Source organism: Ochotona princeps, chromosome 1, assembly GCF_030435755.1.
Source record: "Ochotona princeps isolate mOchPri1 chromosome 1, mOchPri1.hap1, whole genome shotgun sequence".
Taxonomy (NCBI): Eukaryota; Metazoa; Chordata; class Mammalia; order Lagomorpha; family Ochotonidae; genus Ochotona; species Ochotona princeps.
The window spans coordinates 17953706-17981102 of record NC_080832.1 but is presented as its reverse complement, the minus strand read 5'-3'; positions in this window follow the sequence as shown (position 1 = coordinate 17981102).

The window sequence follows — 27397 nt, the reverse complement described above, 5'->3', positions numbered from 1 at the left end:
AGGAGCATGGTAAGAGTGGGAATACACGTATTAGGAGCTTAAGTGAGGGTTGGGAGAATCAAGATTAAAAGCTGAGAAGGGCAACAATTCCAGAGGCTGGGCTGCTGCAGGGATGATCTGCGGTGAACAGGAACATAAACCAGGATGCAGAAGGGGCTTAGGAGGAGAATAATGTCGCACATCATATGTTTCCAAAGCAGTCTGGGCAGGGGAAATCTGACAGTTTGGTAAAGGAATGAAATGAAGAGAGAAATTTAGTGACCTGTGACAAGTTTCAGAAGAGCAGGAGTTTTTATATAAGAAGAGAGAACCTATGGCTTGAATATGCCTTTGATGGTAAGGTGTGTGTTGGGCCAAGACTGGCGTGTGGGGAATTGGGCATCTAACTTAGAGGAAAGCATTGTTCTCATGATGAGCCAGATCTAAACACTGGCAAGAATGTGAAAACAATATTTGTTGAAGTAGCTGAGTACATATGAATGTAAAGAATACCATACAAGAAGAACTGAGGCAATGAGATGTAAAAGTCGGGGCTTAGGAGGACAAGCAATGTTTGAAAATGAATGAATTGGGAAGGGAAAGCAAAGAGAAACCGATGCTTTCGAATGGAAATCAAAGCACACGGATTCGCTACATCTATCTCCAGTCAATAGGGATGGAGTACTGTCATGGAGCAACTGATGAAGCTCCTATGGAGAGTTAGTCATGACCTATTCGATAGTACATTTCATGGAATTAGAGAAGTTAGAGAAATTTCTCTCAAGAGACTTAAAGTGGGGAAAAGGCTGAATTAGGGGAAAATATAACATTTACAGTCTGACTTTAAATAATCCCAAGACCAAAGGTCCACTACCTGAGTGCCTCCAGTTCATTCAGTCTCTTTTCCATTCCCTCTTAAAGTCATTCCATTCAGAACATTTCCTTGTATGACTGCTGTGAGCAACTCAAGTGTGAAAGACATAGATAAAACGATAGAACAAGCAGCAGAAGAGGATAGAGGTCTCAGGATATGTACATTGTGATAGGAACATTTTAATGTTCAACTAGGAAGGGGATGGCGATTCAAATTCAGGAAAATACAATGTGCCATGTTGTTACAGAATATCATAAAACTGTAAAGCAGCACCTCATCATATAGTCTGGTTTTGGCATTCTTTCTAAAACATAGTGATTCTCTGTGCACATACTGGTGCTTCTGTCACTATTTAAGACAACATTTTAGGGCCCGGCGCTATAGTCTAGTGGCTAAGGTCCTCGCCTTGAACGCACCAGGATCCCATATGGGTGCCGGTTCTAATCCCGGCAGCTCCACATCCCATCCAGCTCCCTGCTTGTGGCCTGGGAAAGCAGTCGAGGACGGCCCAAGGCTTTGGGACCCTGCACCCGTGTGGGAGACCTGGAGGAGGTTCCTGGTTCCTGGCTTTGGATCGGCTCAGCACCGGCCATTGCGCTCAGTTGGGGAGTGAATCATCGGACGGAAGATCTTCCTCTTTGTCTCTCCTCCTCTCTCTATATCTGACTTTGTAATGAAAATAAGATAAATCTTAAAAAAAAAAAGACAACATTTTGCAAATAGCAGACTTTCTGAAGAGATAAGACGACCTGAGCTTGTCCAAGTGCAGCCTCTACAGACTCCGCTCTTATCTGTTCATATTCTCTTGGCTTCATTAACTATTAAATGCTAACCTTCCCTATTTAACAGAAGACTCCAATTTTCCACAGCCTGATTAGAAAGATGTAGAGGTCTCTCAAGGCCATGTCTTTCACATTTCTGCCTTCTGGGAGATACAGAGAAAGAGGTGCTCATTAACCATTTCTAAGCACTATTGTGACTATATTTGTCCATCTCTTAATATGGAACTGGTTGGCTGAATTTGATGCTCTCTGTATCTGCAGAAACTTGTCTGTGCTGCTCACCTAAAAAACTAGAAATAGACCTTGAAACAACTCTGGCCACATGAAGTTTAAAATGCTCTCCAAGTGTTTCTTTGTGAGGGGGTATCTCATTCCTATTCTGCACTGTGGTCCAATCATTTGTTCTTCATTTTGTTGTTTATTTTTTCCTCCAAAGTCTGAATGTTAGGAAGTTAATGCAAGGTTAATCTGGATGTGGAATGTTACAAATCACCTTCAGATTTTTTCAGCAAAAATATTTTAGTTTTTGCAGATTAAAACTTAGAATTCAATATTCACTTAAATAATAGCATAGTGATGAAAATTTGCTCCTTCAAACCAGTGTCTTAAAATGTTTGTTCAGGGCCAGGGGAGTGGCCTAGCGGCTAAAGTCCTCGCCTTGAACGCCCTGGGATCCCATATGGGCGCCGGTTCTGGTCCCGGCAGCTCCACTTCCCATCCAGCTCCCTGCTTGTGGCCAGGGAAAGCAGCCGAGGACGGCCCAATGCATTGGGACCCTGCACCCGCGTGGAAGCCCTGGAGGAGGTTCCTGATTCCCGGTCCTGTTGCGCTCACTTGGGGAGTGAGTCGTCGGATGGAGGATCTTCCTCTCTGTCTCTCCTCTCTGTATATCTGACTTTGTAATGAAAATAAATAAATCTTTTTTAAAAAAAGTTTGTTCAGTATGTATTAAAGGGAGAGATTTATGTGCTCTGTAGGGTGGGACAGAAAATGAAAGGTATTTATAGTTCAGCTAACCAGTTTTTGAGAAATTCAGTATAGAAATCAGATGTGCTCAGCACTCAACTGTAAATGAGTTCCTTTAGCAGCCTTCACCTAGCCTAGCACTCTCAGAATCAAGTGAGGCATCACTGTAACCTGAGCACAAATCTCTCAGAAGCCTCTACACTAATCCCTGAGGTCAGTCAAATAAATTCTTTGATTCCCTTATCTCTGGAGGATTTCCAGTAACTACATTTCTTTTTCCTATGTGCTAAATTCCCAAGGAAGTATTTGCAAACAGTGACACTCAGATCTCATCAAAGATGGATACACAGGATTGCTCATAAGTAGTTCCTGCAAATACATATTAAATGCCTAATGTTGGTGCTATGGCAGGGTAAAATTATGATGCAATACTGTTGCATCTAACAAAGGTATGGCCAAGTTTGGAAATTAAACTAAGTTAAGATCTTAGTGTTTTAGTCTAATATATAGTTGTTTTATTTGAGACACAGTGAAAGGGTAAATGGAGAAAGGCAGTCAGATACAGCAAGAGCTCCCACTGACTGTTTCATTTTCCAAACGTCTTCAATAACTAGGACAGAGCAGGTTAAAGCCAGAAGCAAGCCACTCCATCAGGGTCTTCCAGCTAGTTAAGCCATCACCTGCTGCCTGCCGGGATGCCCATCAGCAAGGAGCTGGATTTGGAGTGGAGCCAGGGCTAGAAACAGGTACATTAATGTGATATGCAGGTGTTCCAGGGGTCATCTGAGCCTCTATGCCTGACTCCTGCTTCCCATTTATTTTTTTCCAATGCTTAAAACTAATTTGAGCAGTTATAAACTTACAACAGCATTAGCTAAGAGACATATCTTTAAAAAAATCTTATATTTTGTTTCAGCAAAAATTAGTGTTACATGGGAAGGTTAAGTGTAAGCAAAAAGATAATGCTTGGGTGATTTATTTTTTAACTTATTATGCTGGAAATGTCTGAGCAGTCACATGGCACAGAGGAGAGTAGAATGAACACTCTCCTTTATGTACCGGTCACCTCAGACCGGCCACCTTCATCGCCTGCTTTGTCCCTTTCAGTGTGCCGTGGCATCTTGGTCACACTGGGCACTGAAAGTCTGATTCTGCTGATAGAACAAGGCGACATGCCACACGCACAGAGAAGTCTCCTTGTGCGGATTTTTCAACGGCAAGTCTCTAAATTTAACTTATTGATTTTTAAAATAAGCAGAATGGCTTTAAGGAATATTGAGAGGAAAAGATCTGGCTTAGGGACCAGTCCTGCAAGTAAACTGTAAAACAAGCAGATGCAAGCCAGGCTGCTCACAGTGAGTTTCAGGTAAAAGCAGAACCATGACTTCCAGGCTCATAAACCTCCAGGATAACGTTTTTAACTCTGAACACATGTCAATTTAAGATGGTATGCCAGCAAGCTACATTCTGGAAGAGCCATAGGAAAGAAAATGATGATGCTTTTTAAAATGACCCTTTGAAGGTTTCCATAGGTTTAATTTGGCTAAAAATCTTATACTATCCAATGCCCTTAATTTCACTATAAGCTATGTAGTAAGAACACTAAAAGCCATACGTAAATGCTTACCATTTTATAAAGGATGCACAGACAACATCTAGTATAAAAAATTATATTCAATATAGGACTGGATATAAAAAAAATTAACCAAAATCTGTGATACATGACAAGACAATTCTACCAAACAAAAGAGAGGACTAACTCCCGGGAACATGACTCCAGAAATTAAGATTCTCTGGAAAAGCATGGAAAACTATCAATATAAAGAGAACAGAAATGACAGTGAGGATAACCAAATGATCATTTCCAGAATTTCACAAGCTGGCTGGCAGGGAGGTGTACTCCACACACGCTGCTTCCACCAACCAACCACACATGCTGCTTCCACCAACCAACCACACACGCTGCTTCGACTAACCGACCACACACGCTGCTTCGATTAACCAACCACACGCTGCTTCCACCAACCAACCACACACGCTGCTTCGACTAACCAACCACACACGCTGCTTCGACCAACCACACACGCTGCTTCGACTGACCATGTGCTGTAGCAGGGTCCCATCTCAGGGAGAGACGCTGGCGAAATTCCTAAAGCCCAGCACGACTTTACTCCGCTGTCTGGAAGATTGACTTTGGAACTTATCCATGCACCTTCTGTATGCTTTTCTTGATTAAAACACAGATATAGATAGATAGACAGATAGATAATAGATAATAGAAATATTTAGATGACAGATATCCTCTTAGATTTTTTTCATATTCTTCCCCAACCACATCCTTTTCTTCTGTGTCTATCACCCATCTTCCCTCTCTGGCCTCTGAAAGAGAACCATTTGATCCACCACTACATTGCGGAGCTCAGATGTGCAGCAACATTCCAAAGCTGAGGCCGGAGGTCACCATCATTGACCAAATTTTTCATATTGTGTATGCTCTTGGGTGTTCTGGTCTTCTCTCTAGAATGTGACTCACATCAGATTTCTCCTCACTTTGTTATGCAGAATGCGGTTTTAAAAATGTAAAAAAAAAAAAACTGATCCAGGATCAAATGCTTGAAAGCTGTTTCTTCATGTGGCATCCATAAGCCTTATTCAGCATCTTTGTATTGCTGTGTTTTCAACCCACCATATCTACAAAGCTTGACTCCCATGCCATTTGTTCAATGAAGCCTTCTTTATCGATCTTGTGCAGAACTGTAATACCTCTCCCTCAATGGCACTCTCTCTCTTTACTGCTTTATCTTTCTTCCTGGTTCCTGTCAAATAGGAAAAAAAAATTGGCCTGGCTCAATGGCTCAGTGGCTAAGTCCTCACCTTGAACATGCTGGGATGCCATTACGGTGCTGGTTTGTTTCCCGGCTGCTCCACTTTCCATCCACTTCCCTGCTTCTGGCCTGGGAAAGCAGTGGAGGATGGCCAAAAGCCTTGTGACCCTGCATCTGTATGGGAAGCATGGAAGAAGCTCCTGGCTTTAGATTGGCTTAGCTTTGGCCAATGTAGCCACTCGGGCAGTGAACCAGTGGACAGAACATCTTTCTCTCTGTCTTTCCTTAGCATATGTATGCCTTTTGAATATATCTCCTTAAAATCTTTGGGTGCAGTGTTGTGGTGTAGCAGGGTAAATTCACCACCTGCAGTGCCAGCATTCCATATGAATGCCAGTATGAGTTCCAGTTCAAATGCAGCTAGACATCTTAAGAACAGTTAAGCTTTTGTGCATGGACAGTCAGAATGTGAATGTGATGGGATTACAGAGTGGGAAACAGTGTCTGCTGAAGCATCAGCTTGTCAACACACAGAGCACTAGCCATTAAAACAGTCTGAGGCAACCTTCATGCAAAATATATAGGTAAACATGCATGTATATATAGCCATCCAGAGAAACTGTATAATAGATACTATCATATCAAGATGTAAAGATATACTGCACTGTGCATCTCTACTTCCAAATCAAAAATGGACTCCCAATGGAGCTGTTAAATGTATCTTGACAATAGGATGCTGGACTCTCTTCCACTGTTCTTACCTACAATGTCAGAATACATTTAAATAGCAGAACTATGGACTTATGACTGTTTTTGAAGGATTGACTATACTATTATAATGACATGGGGAAATTAATGAGTGGAGGGGCCTTTGGGAAAGGGGAGAGGGTATCCCAGAACCTATGGAACTCAATCATAAAATAAATAAATAAATAAATAAATAAATAAATAAATAAATAAATAAAAGAAAAACAACTGTGAATCCTTCAGTGATTTGCATTTTTTCATTGTCACAACTTTCAAGAGTCCTGTCTGAGCTGGGGTCAGCAGTGAAATAATCTTCCATTGATTCACCTGAATACTCATTCCCAACATTACTGTCCATTCCTAAACATGTACCCTGGCATGTCAGACTATGGCAGTATTTATTTAGTGGGCATTCACTGTCATTTGGATGAAGAATTTGGAAAGATAGTAAGGAAATGCTTACTCCAAAGCCTACTGGTTTAGTATTAAACACAATATATTTGAAGTAGATCAACCATATGGTAAATGTAGACGAAGGGCTTACCAGGAGATGGCACTCATTGTCTTCCTTACTTTTATTTAAAGTTGGATCACACTCATAGCTACAGATTATTCATTTCCTCAATGCAAACACATATGCACAAATATTCATGTACACATAATATGGTCATGTGCATACATACATATATAAGGAGGCATTTATCTCAGATTTAATGATTGATCTACATATTTCAAATGAATCATCTGACCATATTTTTGACAAAAATGTCGCTTATGTGGGGACCTCTGGTAGAATAGATCAGACAGTATGTTGACGGCTATGCTAATGTGTATAGGGGATTATCTTCCTCAACTTCTTTACACCCACTTTAGACCCTGCTTATGATAAAGGACTGAAACACAAGGTTGAGAGCAGAAGTTGTGCTACAGTAGCTTAATCCAAATTCAGAGTACTTGGTTCAAGTCCCAGCTTCCCAGTGCCTGGAAAGCCTATGCTGGCTTAAGTAGATGATTCCCTGCCATCCACATGCAGACCAAGATGAAGCACCGTGTCCAGCCCAGGATGCTGCAAGTAGTTGGAGAGTAAACCAGAGGAAGGGAGGTTCATATTTCTTTCTTTCTTTCTCTCTCTTTCTCTCTCTCCCTCTCTCTTTCTTCTTACACTGCCTTTCAAATAAATAATTCAGCAGAAAAATTATCAATTAAAATTTTAAAAATGCCTTTGAGCCTGGAAATCTACCCACAGTTGGCTTAGGATGAGGCAGAACAATGAGAGCAGACTAAATGGGAATGAAATGGAATGAACTATTTATAGAAAAATTATCTAGGTAAATTGTTAGGAAAATAAGAAATCCAGTAATTTAAAAAGCTGGTATCATTTTAGAAGAAACACTGAAGTTTATTGCTCCAAGAAGGAATGCAGCCCCTCCTAGCATCTGTGGGAGGACCGGTCACTCTTTTTGGTTAGCAAGCCTAATTCACATTCACAGGGAATCTCCATCACTCAAGGTTTCCCATCCTATTCGTCAAGTCTGGTTAGAAGACTCCACCAGTGACGAAGTCTAGCATGGATATTGGAGTCAGAGATTCACAACCACACTCAATTCATTTAGGATGTTGGATTGGTATGAAGTAAGTCTGTTCTCATTACAGTAACAATAAAAGGTGGTATAGATGAATTCAGACTGTCAGTCTCAGCAATAACAACAGCAATACACAGGAGCGTACAGGGTTTCCCACAATGTTCCCTGTTGACACTCAAACCAAGTGAACGCTTGAGGGACAGACATGGAAAAGAAACAGCACTTGCTCATTGTCCATGCTCTGGACACAATCAGCCAGTCGCTACTTCCTTGGTAGGAGTCATTTCCTTTTCTTTTGTAATGCCTTCCTCTCTGGGAGGAAACTGACTTCCTACCTGCATCCATTCACCTCCCTCTATATAAAGGCCCCATATCATACCTCATAAGTATAAAGCATGTTGTTAATTTCAAAATATTCTGATTCCTAAATTATTTAGCTTTTCCCAAATATAAGGGTGTTTTAACTAATATGCTCATCCTAATTTTATATTTTTAAAAAATCCTAATGACAAAACTGATATCCAAAGTCACAACCAGATACAATCATGACCTGAAATTGAGAAAATTTGGTCCCCAGACCTACAGTATTCATCATTTTTGCTTGGTCATGTAAAAAGCCCAAGATTGATGTATCATAGATACCATAGTAAACACAGGTTCTGTTTTCATTCCAAGCACATGCAAATTAAGCTTTGTTTCCAGTGAAAACTTTACATGTGTTGCTTTCCACCCCTAAATACTATTTTCTTAAATCTTCTTGGGGAGAGAGTCATGACCTCAGAGAGAAGACATACTTATTAAATCTCTGCTAGTTACCAACCTTGGTTTATACTAAGGCCAGTGCTGATTCCTTTTCAGCACTGCTTCCGGGTCTATGTGAAAGAGCTTGTTTTTCATGACTAGCAGGGCATCACTACAAAGGAAGTCTGAATATAGTCACTGATGTATTTTTTCCCAAAACTACTGCTTGGACAAGCTGTAGGCAAATATTTTAAACACTCTGAAAATTAAAGCTACTTATAATTTGGTAGAAATATATATATATATGTAAGTAATATATATAATTCTGAGTGCTGCTGTGCATTTGTGTGTCTGTGTGAAAGTGCAAGTGCAAGTGTATATATGTATAAGCATGAATGTGCAAGCATGTATTGGAGAGAAGAGATTTGTTCTCTGGCTATTAGCTGATTTACCAACTCTTTAATTTTTAGATCCATAAAATCTTCTCTGTTTTGCAGCTCTTTCCCTCTGGACTTCAGAATTTGATGACATAAAGGAAGGAAAATGGTAGGGGCAAGTCTGAGGTACAAATATTATAGTAATTCAGCATTCACAGTTGCCAGCTTCAAATATTTTTCTCTGAGCTATCCAGGGATGTAATCTAAGTGTCTTGCTTATTCTTAACAAGTAGTTTTCTGCTTGCTACCCAGGCAACCAAACTATATCACTGTGCACACACGCATGTGTACGTATAAAAATAGAGACACATCTCTCATATTGTGATTCTACACATGCTATTTTTATATGCACACAAGCATGTGCATTGTGTGCAGATAAAACTACGTGTCATATGCACATGTAAGGTGTTTTTTCTTCTATTGGAATTTGGAATGTTTCTCAGTTTGGAGAGCAATGAAGAAATATTTAAACATAGCATATTGCATCAAAAATCTGTCTCACCAAATTGATTTACAAATATTGTGTACATGTAATTATGCTGTGTAAATACACACATATACACACACGAACCTCTTCTATCCCTCCTGAATTATAAATGATTAATAGTTGCTTTCTCCAAGTCCTTTACAAGAAGCATTCTAAGTATTATTCCTCTGCCAAAATGCAGAAAATTCCTTTCAGAAGCTATGGCTCCATTGATTTTGTTCACTGCCGAGTTTCACATTATGAAAAAAATAGCTAAATATTGGAGTGATTAAATTTCAGGCGGAGCTGACAGAATGGAGTTCTTCAAAACCCAAACTCTGCCAATTTTGATGTCCTAATTTATTCCAACAACCATTTACCTCTAAATGCCTCCATTGTAATCACATTAACAGTAGATTACAAAGACTGTGAGCATCCAACGAAATCCAGTTGCAAAACGAATTTGGCTCTTCCATATAATATCTACTGGCAAAAATCGACAGTCAGAACCAGCCCCTGGATAATTTTCCTTTGACTTCCTCTACTTCCATTGCCAGCAGCATGGACCTTGGTGCTTGTCTAGATATAACAGGAAAAATAAACACACCTAGAAGTCAAGCAGCAAGAAAAAGCACTGAATTGTACATTCCTGGCATTTAAACAACCCTATCAGCTCACATTTTGTATGCAATTGATGGGGGCTAGGGTAAAACAGATGAATGAAACAAACCCATAACCCAGAGCTTGCCAACTCAGAACCCAGATCTGATAATCATCATGCCCTAACTAGGAAAATGACAGTAATGGCCCCCAGGAACATTTGTGTCCCTGGCCTTTCTTCTTGACCACATCAGCTAAATATGTATCAGCTTTTCAATAGGGCCAATGTAGAGCTTTGCTTATGCCAAGCCTGAGTCATTGCCAATTTGCCAGTTCCTCTAGGACAAATCAACCTGCACAAAAGCTGAATATTTGATGCATGCATTTTATTGGACATCAAATGATTCTCTTCTCCCAGGTCTGCTTTCTGTATCAGCCCACCCCTCAAGAAATGGAATAAACATATTTCTTCTTTGCACATGCCAAATAATTGTCACATTGAGTTCCCCAGTAGCCACCAAACTACATGTGTGCACAGACTCTGAGAACTCAAATATCTTCTTATACTTTTGTCAGTGACTCACAGTGGTTGCATGCTAGAACTTCCTTTTTGGCAAAGCTTCTTCCAACTTCTTGGCTCTGGCACTTGCTGTGTCACCTCCAGCAAAAGTCATTTCCTTTCTCTTTGATAAGCCAAAGACACTTTCTAAAATCAGAATCATGTTGATAGTCTTGGTTGTCTCCATAACCATTTTTTGAAAGGACTATGATGTTAAAAGATGAACAATATGTGACAAATTAGAGAGAATTTGTCTTCATAAAATATAAAAGCAGTAGAAAGGTGGGAAACAATTTTTTAAAATCATTTTATCTTTCAGTAAATCAATGTATGCTTTTTTATTAATACACATGTGGCTGTGACTTTGAGAAAGCTGAAATAAAACATTGTGCTTCACAGCAGATAGTATGAAAATCTCTATGGAAGCCACAGATCTATTTTCTCTTTGGAAATAAAATGAGTTTGTTTAACAACTCATGTTCTAGATCAATAATTAGTTAGAATAGTTCTTTTCTTTTTGACAACTGGCACTCTACACAGAACCACGGGGATAGATGAAACCAAGTACATATTAAAGGCATCTCAGAGCCTTCTGAAAAATAAATAATACAAAGACAGGCGTGTTATTCACGCCTCACCATCTCCCGGGAAATTTGATGTTTACATTTGAGAACTAAGGGTAAGATTTTTTGGACATTCTTGGAATCCTGAGAAAGTAGAATTCATTCTTATCTGGCTGGAGAGTAGACAGCACATTTGTCAGTGGAACTCCATGGTACTAAGAGCAGAAGTGGGTTACTAAATGTGTGCCAGGGTACCTTAGAGTACTTGGAATTACAAATACTGTTCTTCCTTTCCAAAGCAGCTACGAAAGTATACCTGAGTGAATGGTATGAAATCAGGCAGAGAACAACTAATTCAATCACTTTGAGGATAAACTGATACGTGGGTCAAGTTGTAGAAAATCAGTAATATTGTTGAGGGTATTATATTGCTGAGGCTCACAAGTGAAAATAATGATTAACAGTCAGCTTTGAGATGTAGATAAAAGGCAGTCAACATGCTTATTACAAACATATCATTTACTGTACTTGCAAATAAAATGACTTTGGGCTGCCATATGTCTAATGCCTATAGGTATCTAAAATTGTAGTGTCTTCTTGTAGGGTCCTATGTCCCAGGGACTAGACATTCTTTAAACATATAGGAAAAATAAAATTTATTTTATGAGTATGACAATGTTACAAAATCATTAGAAGGCCCAAAAGGAATTTAATGTCTACTAACTCACAAAATAGTCATCTGGGCCATGTACACTGCTTTTAAGTGTTTATTTCCTTACTTAACTAAATTCAATCCCAGTTACAGACTGTCATCTCAGTTTTTACTTTTACTCTTTCAGTACCAACTATCTACACTATTGTTCTATCACTCCCTCTGGCTTACAGAGCCTGAGTCATTTATGTGCACTTAGAGATATATTTGGATGCAGACCTGCTAAATCACAAGGCAGTGTGATGATGAAGTACCTTATCCATTTACACTTGTACAAAGCAATATCACCCACTTATCTGCAGTACACTTTTGAAGTAAAGCAAGTTGGAAATTTGTTCCTAAGCCAGACTTTTTGTGCAATTCTCTTCTCTTTCCATTTCGGTCATTCAGTCAGCAAGTGCATCTGACATTAAGTGTGCTGCACACTGTGTCTCTAAGTATTTGAAAACATCTCAAAGTCAATGCTAGCAAAATACATGTTCTAATAAAGTTTGAGTAGAACAAACCAAAAAGCTGTTACTTATAAGAAAGTATGCTCAATTAAGATATAATCTGCAGAGTACGTAACATAGGGTTTTACAAACGCTTGTTTGGAAAAAAAGGTTCTATAAGCAGGAAAAAAAGACTCTGCAAGTCAGGAGATCCACGCTCTTACTCTGTGTATTCACAGCAACTGTGTGACATTGAATGATTAGCAACTGCTCGGACCACAGTGCTCTCCACTGTAGGATGCAAGGTGAACTTGATGATTTATTTAATGACCTTCCAGCTCTGAAGTTTCAAGTTCCCAGGATATTGTCAAAGCATTTCCTTTACTGAAATAAGCAGAGATAGAAATTCAGAAGATCAAAGTTCCAAGTCATGTTGTTGTTTTGTGTCATATTATGAGGTGATATGGCTAGCTGTCAGTGGTCTCACCAGGCATGTCTGGGGCAACACCCATGACTCTCTGAGGCAAGACTGAATAGATGCCAATGCAACCAAACAGATTGAAAGTAAGCAAAGGATATTTTCCAGGCTGATTTAAATCAACTAAATACCAGTCAAATTACTACAGTAAAATCTTTGGTATGAACTTGGAGGTGAACCTGTGCCATGGCTGCGGATCAAGTAAAATTAAGCTGAGACTGAGCAATCAACTATGAGCAAGTTTGCTCTCCAAATGACTGTAACAGCCAGTACCGCAACAGGCCTGAGCCAGGAGCGAGGAACTCCGTCTAGGTCCCCAACACAGATGGTGAAGTTCAAACAGTTCTATTCCTCTCACTGTCACATCAGAATGGATAGAGAACAGGACTTGACACAGCAATTGCATGAGATGTAAATATCACAAGGTGGGGCTCAGCCAATTGTACCACGACTCTGCTTTATCCCCGTCCTTCCACTTTCCATCTCTGACTCTACATACCTGATCATCTAGAGTTAGCAGACAGCAAGGAACAAAGATGCTCTTCCAGAAGGAGATGCTGACTTAAGCCAACAGAATTGTGAAAATTAACACTCATATCAGGACTGATACTTGATCCCTAGACCATATTTTAACATTTAACTACACTCAATGTTTTCTTTCATTTCATTCCTTTTTAAGTGTTAACTTTTAGCTGAATAAAATTTAGATAACCTTACCTTCATCAAGAAAAGCAATGACTCCTCAGATAAATGTGTGTCCTTCCTATAGTTACAGAGCAGAATGCTGTGTCCCTCCTCTTTTGATGATTTTTGAGAACTTAAAGATGAGCTGAACTATTTTCTTCCTGAATGTTAGTATGCTGTATGCTATAAGGTCTATTAAATGAGTTAGTAATTATTTTTAAGAATTAAGTGTGCCCCAATCCAAATCTTGTGTTTCATATATAATTAAGAAAAATGAAGCATTAGAATGGTTTAGCGACTTACTGAAGTTTGCAGAACTGATTTGTGAAAGGTGGACAGTATCCCAGATTTTCTGATTTGGCATTTATCACAACACAAAGGAAAGAATGTTTATAGATATTCTGTGGCTATATATGGGCAAAAAAATATTCATATCGAGAATTTATTCATGTTCAAACCAATGCGGTTTTTCCATCTGTGTACACCAGCCCATCAAAGCCTTGATGATGCCTTAGAACATGTAAATGACATTTGTGTAGCTTTTTACATTTATGAAGAGTTCTCAGTCAGCATGGCACTCTTCCCTGACTATAACATTAAAAATCTGATCTTATCAGAAGGTTTACTATATGAGAAGAACTTCAAAATGTTCAGAGTAGAAACCTGAATTCACATTCAGGGAATTGTTCTAGCTTGGGATCCACTAAAATTCCATTCAGCAATGTACTCTGAGCAAAAAAAGGGTTTCTTTTTAAAGATTTATTTATTTTTATTGGAAAGGCAGATATACCCAGAGGAGGAGAGACAGAGAGGAAGATCTTCCATGGGATGGTTCACTCCCCAGGTGACCACAGTGGCTGGAGCTGAGCCAATCTGAAGCCAGGAGCCAGGAGCTCTTTCGGGTCTCCCACGCCGGTGCAAGGTCCCAAGGATTTGGTCTGTCCTCAACTGCTTTCCCAGACCACAAGCAGGGAGTTGAATGGGAAGCAGGACTTTTGGGATTAGATCCAGCATGTTCAAGGCAAGAACTTTAACCACTATGCTATCGCGGTGGGCCCAGCAAAAAGCTTTAATGAATGGAAAGCAGTGAAGATAAAAACCAACTTCACAACTCTGTCCCTCTCAGAGCACCTGGTCAAGCACTCATGTTTGCTTACAAGTAAATTTCCAGATCTCTACCTTTAACAATCATGAATCCTACATTGTTGTACTCTGTTCTGAGACTTTTCACAATGGCTTTGAATAAAAAACGTTATAAATGCTATTAAATTCTTTCTGGCAAAAGGACTTTGTGAATGAGCAAGAATATTAATAAATATTTGTTTTGATTTTTGTGACATGCAGCATTTAAGAAATGCACATAGATTATATTAGAGCTTCCCCATTGTATGACTTTTGCTTACACGCTCCTTTCTTTAAGAAAATGTGCCATGACTTATAATCACATTGTATAATGCTGCTTTGATGTTGGAAGCCTCAATAAAGGCAGATATGATTTAATGTCACATCACTTTATTTCTCTCCACCCATTAGGTAACTTGTCTCCAAGGAGGTCTATACTATACTATCACAAAATTTACGTTTCTGTCACTACATAAAAGACAGTTTTCAATATACATAGTAGTAGTGACGCACATTAGTGGTTTGTGCTGACCCTGAAAGGAGGCCTAAAGTACAGACCCGATTTGAAAAACTGGGAGTTGATGAGGCTTAGTGGGATAAGCAGCAGCTTGAGGCTCTGGCATCACATAAGACTGCCAGTTTGAGACCCAACTGCTATGTTTTTAAATCCAGTTCCTTGCAATATATTTAGGAAAGCATCAGAAGATGGCCCAAGTACTTAGACTCTTCCCACCCACATTAAGGCCAAGATGGAATTCTGCTTTAACCTTGCAAAGTCCTGGCCATCATAGTCACTAGGGGCAATGAGCCAAGAGTAGAAGTCTCTTTTTCTCTCTCTCTTTCACTCCTTCTCTCTCTCTCCCTATTTCAGTCACTCTGTCTTTTAAATAAATCTTTTATTGAAGCATTAAAATTCACACTGCTCCATAGGATCCTAACTCCTAGAAATAAGTTTCTATCTAGTAAGTTCAGAAAATAAATAATACATTGGGAAAGCAAGATGGCAGAACTGGGTGATGACATGTTAAAGAGGATAGAGAGGAACAGTGGAGAAAAAGCAGAGAAGGCACGTTCCAGGTAACGGGAGTGGGCAAGCTGACAGAAGAGGAACACCTGGGGACCCATGGACACAGGGAAGCACTGGAGGAAGTGCAGCGATGTGAGCAGATAGCCCAGTGGTGATCGGCACTCCAGCAGCAGGTAGGTCAGAAGGAGATGTCACCAGGAACAAGGAGGTGAATCAGTAGTGGGCCCCGCTGAGTTTTAAAACCTTCTCAGCAGCAGAAGCACAGTGGCAGAACCCTGTGGATGGGTGCAGGATGGGGGGTGAATTTCACAATCCAGCCTCTCAAAAAATCACCACAAGTGCCACATCAGGCACTATTTTGAATACTGTGGCCAAGTAGTATTATCCCATCTAGGGGATAACAGTGAATGATACACTGTAAATCGGGAGAACCCACTTTTGGCTCAATGCATTTCATTATTACCACCAGAAAAATAATACCAACTTGGCACCCCACAAGTTCTATCCAACAAAAGGTCTGAGTTGTTGCCAGACCTACGTGCTAGCAAGTTCCTGCAAGAAAAAATGAATAAAAGGGTGTGCTTCCATCACAGATGGGTTCCGTTGACAGTCCTGTGATCCAGTGTAAAGACACAGCTGGTATCTCTCTACTCCCAGGACTGCTAGCACTGCAAACAGGAAAGAGGCTGAACAAACAATGGTGCAGCCACATCACAGAGTCACAGGGGACAGAGTGGGATGACCCAGGTACTACAGCTGTAGAGATGACAGCAGGAGAGCAGCACTGAAGTTAAACTCAATTGAGAGAGCCCAGAACTGAAACTCAATGGAGGAAGTGATGCAAGTGAAACCAAGTGAGAACTGACACTGGGCAAGATCAATAAGGTCAACCTATAGACCGGGGCATAGTACAGATAAAAATTGATCCCAAGCAGAAGAATATGAATTGTTAATGGCCAAGGCCAAAGGAAGAGGCAGAAGGACCATTAAAAAGATTGCAGATGCCTCCCACAAAAAGAATCAAAGGGATATTTCAATCTCTCAGAACAAACCGAGGGACAGATTGAGGAACTGCCAGATAAGGAATTTTTAAAGCTTACTATAAAGCTCCTTAACAAAACCCAGAAGCAGGAGTTTAAGTAATGCATTTCATAGGAAATAGTAGCATTGAAATAGAAAAAAAGTGAAGCATTCAAAACAGAAAATTAAAAATTCAATAGAAAGCCTCAATAATAGAATGAGTGAGGCAGAGGAAAGAGTCTCAGGGACCATTCTGACCAGGGCAAAGATGGCAATTTAGGATGAGGACAGTTTAAATAGATGCAGAATCACTGACCAGGGTGAAGCATAGAGGGCATAATCCTGAGAAACAGGAAAAAACAGGCCAATAGCAGAGAGACACATAGAAACCAATGGACTCGGGGAAGTGGCAGAGACAGGGGAGCGGGGTTGCAGGAACCAGATAACCCAGCTGCAACAAGTGATTGGAGCTCCACCAGTGGACGGTGGGAAGGGAAGTTCACTGGAAACTCAGGAGGTGAATGCAGGCATAGAACTGCCCACTGCATTAATTTTCTTAATCTGACCACGAGTGGAAATAGATTAGCAGAGCCCAAGCTGATGGGGGCAGGTACAGGGTGGATTTCACAGCCCAGACCCACACCAGTGCCACATCAGGTGCCATTTTGTGTACTGAGAAAAGGTTGTGGGGTTGGAGGGAAAACAGCAAGCTGTACATGAGCTAAGCCTGATGCAAACTCACTTCCGGCCTAGTACACTGCACTGTTTCCACAGGGAAATAGTCCTGACTCAGCATCCTATAGATTTTACCCATGTAGGTTCGGATGGTCCCCAAACCTAACAGCCAGCAGGCTCAGACCCCCACCAGTATCTCATTGGGCACCATTTTGTGTACTGAGGAGAAGCTGTGGTGCTGAAGGAACAATAGCAAGCTGCATAACCATTAAGCCAGGAGCAAACTCATATCCATCTCAATGCATTGCACTAGTCCCACAGGAAACACAGTACCAACTCAGTGTCCTGCAGGTTCCACCCAAAACAGGTCCAGGTGTCTACCAGACCTAACAGCCAGGAAATTCCAGCAGTGTTGATGATCCAGTGATTTAGGATAGTTGGTATCTCTCTAAACCTGAACACTGCTCAAACCAGGAGCAGAGGAAAGGCTGTGCAGGCAACAGGGCAGCATAGGATCACAGAGGGTGGAGAACAGTAAGCCAGGAGGTGGGGCTAGGGGACCATAGTGGAAACCTAGCTCCAGAGTTCTGGACTAAAACTTGCTAGATTGCAAATGAAAAACCGGGTACCAAACACAAAGAGCAAAATTGGTCTGTAGACCAGTGGACAACACAGCTTACTAACTGGTCATAAGGAGAATACGCTAAATAGAATACCAATGACCAAGAGCAAATGAAGAGAGAGGCAGAATGGATAGTATTGGTGACTGCTACGCAAAGGAGTAAAAGGCTTTGTCAACCACAAAGTTATCTGAAGGAGACATCGAGGAAATGGGAAATCAGCATCTATTCAAATATTTATACTTAGCAAAATAGAAATTGGTGGAAAGATCTAAATGTATTCAGTGCTAAATTTATGAAAGTATACTTACTAATAATCTGCTGCATGCAAGATATGAATTTAAGAATATTTAGAATTGCTCTCTTAGAGAAAGATGTGACTTATCTCTGTAGAAAAATGTTGAATTTAGAAGGTAGTAAAGGAAATAGAACAAAAAATTAAGACACAAAGATGACAAGAATCTACTTTGTGTATGGGTTATAATTCACATTAAAATTTCATTAAATCTATGATTTATTACAACAATTTTAAAAATTTAAAAACTTGTTATAAAGCTCTTTAACAACAATGAGTAGCACATACAGGAGTTGAAGGAATATGTCACACAGGAAAAAGTAACAACAAATAAAATGAAAGCCTTTATATTAGGGATTAGAAACAGAATGAATAAAATTAAAAAAAATCGAGTGAAGATTGTAAATAAAAGAATGAGGAAGGCAGAAGAAAGAACTCAGAATTTGAACATATTTGTTTCAACAATGGGGAAACAATTTAAAAACTGAAAAGGAACTGAATCAAGCAAAGAAAAAATATTCAAAAATTAAAGGACAATGATGAGAATCAAGATAGCAGAATAAAGTAAGGACACGTTTAAACAAACAGAAAAATATTAGCCACTGTGAAGCAGAGGCAGCACATTCCAGGAAATAGGAGAGGACAAAATAAGAGCAGAGGGGTACCTGGAAAATCAGACATAAGAAAGCAGCAGGCACAACCGTGTGATGTTGCAGTGACTGATACCACAACAACATTCAGCGAGTTGCAATCTGAATTGCAGTGGCAGCCAGAATTACACTACAACCAGGAAAATAATACTGCTATGACATTGTATGGGTTAAAAAAGGTTTCTCTAGCCCTCAGGCCTAATAGCCAAAAGGTTCCATCAAGATCAGAACCACCAAAAACCTAGCTATACATGACACCTGCTATCTCCCTAATCCTGGGAACCACCCCAACAAGAACTGGGAGAAAGGTTGTACAGACAATGGTGCAGTCTAAGCACAGTATCACAGGAAGTGGAGACTGATGAGCCAGGAACTAGGGCTACAGAGACCATGGTGGAAATCAAACATACAAACCCAGACCTGGAATTCATTAGAGTGAGTGGCACAAATGACTGCAAACAAAGAGCCATGTACCAACTGCAGTAAGTAAAATCAAACAGAAGACCTATGGGTGACACAGCTTAGAAACCTGCCCCAAGGAGAAGAATCTGATAACCAGAAGTACAATAACCAAGAGCAAAAGAAGAAACAGAGACACAATGAATGTTACTGAAGAGTCCTCTGCAAAGGAGCAAACCCCTATGCCAATCTCAGAATTCACTGAGGAAGACATCAGAGAAAATGGGGGACACAGAATTCAAAACATTTGTTATATAACTTCTTATCAATAACTAGAAGCACGTAAATCAGGCATTCAAAGAATGTAATGAATATGTCATACTGTAAATGAATAAAATTAAAGCTAATATATCAGAAATGAAGAATATAGTGGAGCAAATTAAAAGTACAGTGGAGAGTCCCCAAAATAGAATAAAGGAGGCAGAAGAAAGAATCTATTATAAGGTCAAATATAAGAGTTAGGGGAGTCACAAAAGGTGCAGAAAGAGAAGCTGAGTTTACAAATGTATTTAATGAAATGATAAGGGAAATTTTCCCAAATCTAGAGAAAGAATTGGGAAACAACATCCAGGAGGGGCACAGAACTCCCAACAGGCTTGACTAAAAGAAATCTTCACCAAGACCCATAATAATCAAGCTCTCTTCAATTGAACATAAGGAAAAGATCCTTAAATGTGCACATGAAAAAGATCAACTGACATATAAAGGAATGCCAATTATACTCACAGGAAACTCTACAGGCCAGGAGAGAATGGAGTAATATATTCCACATTCTAAAAGCAAAAAATTATCGGCCCAGGATAACATACCCAGCAAAACTTTCCTTTGCTTTTGAAAATGAAATAAAATTCTTCCACAGTCAAGACTCTCAAACCTGACTTACAAGTGATACTTAAAGATGTTCTCTTGACAAAGAAAAGGAATAGCTCCCACCAAAGCCAAAGGCAAATCTGAAGAACATCCCAGTCAAATGACAACAAAAGATTAAATCAATGAACAACCCATTGCTAAAATGACAGAACCAAATTACCACCCATTCATATTAACCCTGAATGTAAATGACTCTCAAACCTGACTTACAAGTGATACTTAAAGATGTTCTCTTGACAAAGAAAAGGAATAGCACCCACCAAAGCCAAAGGCAAATTTGAAGAACATCCCAGTCAAATGACAACAAAAGATTAAATCAATGAACAACCCATTGCTAAAATGACAGAACCAAATTACCACCCATTCATATTAACCCTGAATGTAAATGGCTTAAACTGATCAATCAAACGTCATAGACTGATTTAAAGAACAACCCATCTATTTGTTGCCTATAGGAGACACATTTTACCAACAAAGATCAGCTTAAACTCGATCTCATGGATTTTGATTTTTTTTGTTAGTTTCACCTCTTCAAAACACTTCTCATTAAATTCTTCAATGACTCGTAGATCATACAGTAACATCATTTTCTTCAAGAAGGTCCTTGTTTTTCTTTTCCATTTCTTCAGTGACATACTAGTCATTCAGTAGCATATTGTTTAACTTCATGGTGTTTTAAATTTCTGTTTTTCTCCCTACTGTTGATTTTGTATTGTGGCTTTTCATTTAAGGGGATGCATAGTAACTGTGTAATGGAGACTATCATATCCAGATGTGAGGATACAAAGTGGTATGTATCTCTACTTACAGACAAAGGTGGACTCCCAATGAAACTGTTTACTATATCTTGACAATAGGATGCTGGACTATTGTCCATGCCCGCAACTGTGGACCTATGACTATGTATAAAGAACTATACTATAGTAATTATATAGGGGGAACTCAATGGGGGTTGGGGAACATAACTGGGGAGGCAATAAGGAAATCCCAGGATCTATGTAACTGTATCATAAAAACGATAATAAAAAGAAGCAAAATTTAAAAAGGAGAGAAGAAAATAATTAAAGGACCATATTAAAAGGCCAACTGTAAGAATCATGGGTGTTCCATAATGTGCAGGAAAAAAAGCTGAGTGTAAAGATGTATTCTATGAAATAATAAATGAAAACATTTCTAGTATGATGGAATGAATTGGGAAACAAAATGCAGGAGGAGCACAGAACTCCAAATAGGGTTGACCAAAAACAATCTTTACCACGATACATGATAATAAAGATTTCTTGTGTTGTACATAAGGAAAAGATCCTTAAGTATGCATTTGAAAAAATCAATTAAAATATAGAGGAACCCCAATAAGACTCACAGCTGACCTCTTAAAGGAAATTCCACAGGCCAGAAGAGAATGGAGTGACATATTCCAGAGTCTAAAATAAAACAATAACTTACTCAGAAAAGCTTTCATTTTTCTTTGACAATGAAAGAAAATTGTTTCACAGTAAAGAAGAATGCAAAGAATTTGCCTCTTCCAGATATGCCCTACAAATCATACTTCAAGAAGTTCTCCTGACAGAGAAAGGGAATAGACCTACTAAAACCAAAGGCAAACCTGGAGAACACCCCAGTAAAATGATAAAAGGACACTAAAACAAACAATGAGTGATCTATTGCTAAAATGACAGGACCAAATTATTACCTAGCAGTATTAACCCTGAATTTAAGTGGCTTAAACTCACCAATAAACCACCATAGATTAGAAGAATGGATCAAAAAAAAAAAAAAAACCCTCATCTATCTGTTGCCTACAGGAGTTGCATCTCACCAACAAAAAATATGTGCAAGCCGAAAGTGAAAGGATGGAAAAAGATATTCCAGGCTAATAAAAAGGAAAAAATAACGTGGTGTACCCATTTTTAATATCAGATAATATACACTTTGAACTGAAAAACGTTTAAAGGGATTAAGATACCACATAATAATCCAAGGATCCATTCAGCAAGAAAAACCTATCATAATAAATGCATATGCAAAAAATGCTAAGGCACCGAGGTACACGAAGCAAATATTGATGCATTTAAAAAGAGTAAATTAACTGCAATGCAATAATACTGTGGGACCTTAACACCCAATTAACACCAATGGACAGATTTATGAGACAGAAACTCAATAAGGAAACAACAGAGTTCACAGACATTAGAACAAATGTACTTAATATCTACCAACCTTTCATACTACAGATAGAGAATACATTTTATTTTCATCAATACATGGAACGTGATCCAGGATTGATAATATAGTAGGTCACAAAGCAAACCTCAGCAAATTAAAAAGAAAATCAAAATACCATTCATCTTCTCATTACATCATGCAACGAAACTGAAGACCAATAATTCAAAATGTCCCAGAAGATATGCAAATATTTGAAGACAGAATAATATGCTTCAAAATGAACAACTGGGAAATTTTAAAATATGGCATCAACACCACAAATCAAAACTATTGGAAATGATCAAAGCAGTGTTAAGAGGAAAGTTCATCTAAGTCAATGCTTATGTCAAAAAATTAGACAACCTTACACCAATTCTCCACAAGCTATTCCAAACAACAGAAATGGAGGCAATCCTTCCAAACTGTTTCTATAAAGCCATTATCACATTAATATCAAAGCCAGATCCTGACACAGAACAAAAGGAGAAGTATAGACCTATATCCCTGATAAATACAGGTGCAAAGCTCCTCAACAAAATACTAGCCAACAGGATCCAACAGTGCATGAGGTAAATAACTCACTCAGGCCAGGTATTTACCCCTGGCACGTGGGGATGGCTTAACATTTAGAAATTAATGTGTTACACCACATCAAAAAATTGAAAAATAAAAATCATGTGATCATTTCAATAGATGCAGAGAAAGCATTTGATATAATCCAACACCACTTCATGCTAAATACCCTAAACAAGATAGTCATACAAGGAACATTCTACAACATAATCAATGGAATTTAAGAAAAACCCAATGCTAGAATCATACTAAATGGGAAAAGACAGGAAGCTTTTCCACTAAGATCTGGAACTAGATAAGGATGTCCACTTTCACGACTGCTGTTCAATATGGCATTGGAATTCCTCTTTACAGCTATTAGGCAAGAAAAAATAAAATAATTCAAATCAGAAATAAGGAATTAAAATTATCCTTGTTTGCAGAACATGTGATTCTCTATATAGGAAAACCTAAAAATTCAATGAAGAGATTATCGGGACTCTTAAAGTTTGGTAGGGTGACAGGATACAAGATTTTTAAATATAAATCAATGGCACCAGTATACACAAACAACTCCATGGTTGAGAAAGAAATTTTAAGTGCAGTCCCCTTTAAAATAGCACAGAAGAATCTTAAAAGATGAAGAAATCTACAATTTTCCTGTATCAGCAGGATCAACATTACTGAAATGTCCATATTGCCAGAAGTAATGCATAGATTCAACATGATACCAATTAAAATCCCAACAATGTTCTTCTCAGAAATAGAAAACTTGATACAGACGTTCGTGTGTATAATGTAAGAGACCATGAATAGCCAAATCTATCCTGAATGATATGAATTAAGCTGGAGGAATTACAATTCTGGACCTAATGACATACAACAGGGCAGTGGTAATGAAAACAGTTTGGCATGAGTATAGAAACAGAGGGGAAGATGAATGAAACCGAGTAGAAACTCCAGAAGTGAACTAGCACATGTACAGGCAACTAATGTTTGAAAATATAACTGAAAACAATCCAGGAAAAAATTTGGTCTCTTCAACAAATGTTGTTGGAACAAATGGAAAGCAGCCTATACAGAAGTTAGATGCAAGATACCAACCCGTTACTTTTTATAAAAATCAGCCCTAAGTGAATCAAAGACATAAATCTGTACCCAAAAATCATCAAACTATTACAGGAAAACAAAGGACGCACTCCATAAGATACAGGCACTGGCAAAAGTTTTTTAGAAAAGTCACTAAAAACACAGGCAATCAAAGCCAAAATAAGCAAATGAGACTGCATCAAATTAAGAAGCTTCTGTACAAAGCAAATAATCAGTAAAGGGAAAAAAAACAACAAAAATGGAGAAAATTTTTGCACACCACACAAAAGATAGGAGGGAGGTTAATATCCAGGATTACAAAGAACTTCAGAAATTCAATGACAGCAAAACAACCAATCCTGCGAGGAAATAGGTTAACGAAATGAACATTTTTCAAAAGAGCACATTCAAATGGCTAACAGACATATGAAAAATGCTCAGGCTTCCTAGCTATCAAGGGAATACAGATATAAAACCACATTGAGGATCCACTTAACTTCAGTAAAACTGGCCTAAATTCAGAACTCTACTAACAACATTTATTGGCGTGCATGTGTGGAAAAGGTACTATCCTTCACTGTTGGTAAGAGTGTGGGCTAGTATAACCACAATGGAAGTCAGTACGAAGAGTGCTTAGAGAATTGCAAACCAACCTGCCATATGACCCAGCTATCCAGATCCTAGGAGTATATCCAAAGAAAATGAAAACTGCATATGAGAAAATGTTCTGTACTCCTATATTTACAGCAGCATAATCTACAAAATATATATATATATATATATTATATATATATATATATATATATATATATATATATATATATATATAAGTATATGGAAACAACCCAGATGCCTGTCAAAAAGGGGGTGAATAAAGAAACTGTGGTACATTTACTCCATTGGAATACTATTCAGCAATTTTTAAAAAAATGAAATTCTACTATTTCACCCAAATGGTCTCAGCTAGAGGCCACTATGCTCAGTGAAATAAGCCAATCCCAAAAGGACAAATATCTTACATTCTGTATGATCTAAAGGCAACCTTCTTGCAAAATGTAAGCTTAATAGATACATGGGTAAACATGCATGTACATATAGTCATCTAGAGTAATAGTTTAATAGAAACAAGCAAATCAAGATGTGAAAATACAAAGCAGTATGTGCCTCTACTTCCAAATCAAAGATGGATTCTCAATGAAACTGTTAAATATATCTTGGCAATAAGATGCTGGACTCTGTCATTGTCCATACCAAAATATCATGGTACACTTAAAGAGCAAAATGATGGATTTATGACTGTTTTTAAAGGAGTATACTATTGTAACAGTACAGCAAAATTGATTTGTGGAGTGGGGGAGTGGATATCCCAAAGCTTTGGAATTATACTAATCAATCAGTCAATGGGTTTTTTTTTTTTTGCATTTTTAAATTTTTTTATTGGAAAGTCAGATGCAGAGAGAGAAGGAGAGACAGAAAGATCTTCCATCATCTGGCTTACTTCCCAAGTTGCTGCAATGGCCGAAGCTGAACTGATCTGAAGCTAGAAGCCAGGAGCCCCTTCCAGGTCTCCGACGCAAGTGCATGTTCACAAGGCTATGGGCTTTCATCGACGGCTTTCCCAAGCCACATACAGGGAGCTGGATGGGAAGTGGGGCAACCAGGACACGAAACAAAACAGCACCAGCATGTGATCCTAGCTCATGCAAGGTGAGGATTCAGCCACTAAGTCACAGTGCCATGCCCATTTTTTTTTTTTAAGAAACATCCTCAGAACTGGAAGACACCTCTTGCAGTATTACTGAAATGATCAGAAAACTCAAAGAGGAACTGAGCCAAGCTAAGTAAACCACCCAAGAATTAAGGTACACTTTCAAAAGGCCAAGAGTAAGAATTACATGCATTCTTGAAGAAGCTGAAAAGAAGCAGTACTGAAAGATGTATGCAATCAAATAGTAAGTGAGGGCCCGGCAGCGTGGCCTAGCAGCTAAAGTCCTCGCCTTGAATGCCCCGGGCTCCCATATGGGCTCCGGTTCTAATCCCGGCAGCTCCACTTCCCATCCAGCTCCCTGCTTGTGGCCTGGGAAAGCAGTCAGGACGGCCCAAAGCTTTGGGACCCTGCACCCGTGTGGGAGACCTGGAAGAGGTTCCTGGTTCCTGGCTTCGGATCGGCGTGCACTGGCCGTTGCGGTCACTTGGGGAGTGAATCATCGGATGGAAGATCTTCCTCTCTGTCTCTCCTCCTCTCTGTATATCTGACTTTGTAATAAAAATAAACAAATCTTTAAAAAAAAATAGTAAGTGAGAACTTCCTTACATGGAAGAAGAAAGGGAAAACCAAATAAGGGAAGACAGACACTCCCAAATAGATTTGATCAGACACAGTCCTTGCCTTGGCACATCATAATCAAGCTCTCTTTGAAAATAATGAAAAGACACTTTAAAATGCATGTGAGAAACATAAATTGAATTATAGAGGAACCACAATCAGACTCACAGCTGGCATCTCAGAAGAAACCCTACAGGCTAGAAGAGAATGCATGAAAATAATCAGATCCTAAAAGAAAAAAAAAAATGTCAGCACAGAATAACATACCCAGCAAAGCCTTACACTGTGTTTGAAAATGAAAGAGAATACTTTCAAGGCAAACAAAAGCAGAAAGATTTCTCCTCTACCAGACCTGACCTGTAAACATTGTTTAAAAAATATACTACAGAAAAAAAAAGAGTGACACTAATCTTCCTTCCAATAAAAATAACTAAAATCTTAAAAAAACAAATAAACAGTGAGAAACCAAACGCCAAAATGAAAGCACCAAATTACTACCTGTCAACATTAACCTTGACTATAAATGGCTTAAGTTCATTAATCAAATAACACAAAATAATAATATAGATCAAAAACCAGCATCCATATATTTGTTGGCTACAGAAGATACATCTCACCAACAGATAATGAAACTAAAATAATAGAAAAGGATATTTCAAGCTAGTGGGAAGGAAAAATGAGCTTCATACGGCCATTCTTTTTAAAAAAAAATCTTTATTTTATTTTCATTGGAAAGCCACACATAAGGGAGGAAGAGAGACAAAGAAGGAAGATCTTCGGTCTGATGATTCACTCTCCAAGCGACCGCAACAGCCAGAAATGCACTGATCCATAGCCAGGAGACTGGAGCCTCCTCCAGGTCTCCCATGCAGATGCAGGGTCTCAAGGCTTTGGGTCATCCTCCATTGCTTTCCCAGGCCACAAGCATGGAGCTGGATGGGAAGTGGAGCAGCTGGTAAATGAACCAGCATCCTTATGGGATCCCAGCATATGCAAGACAAGGACTTTATCCATTAGGCTACCGTGCTGGGCCCCATACAGCCATTCTTAAATCAAATAA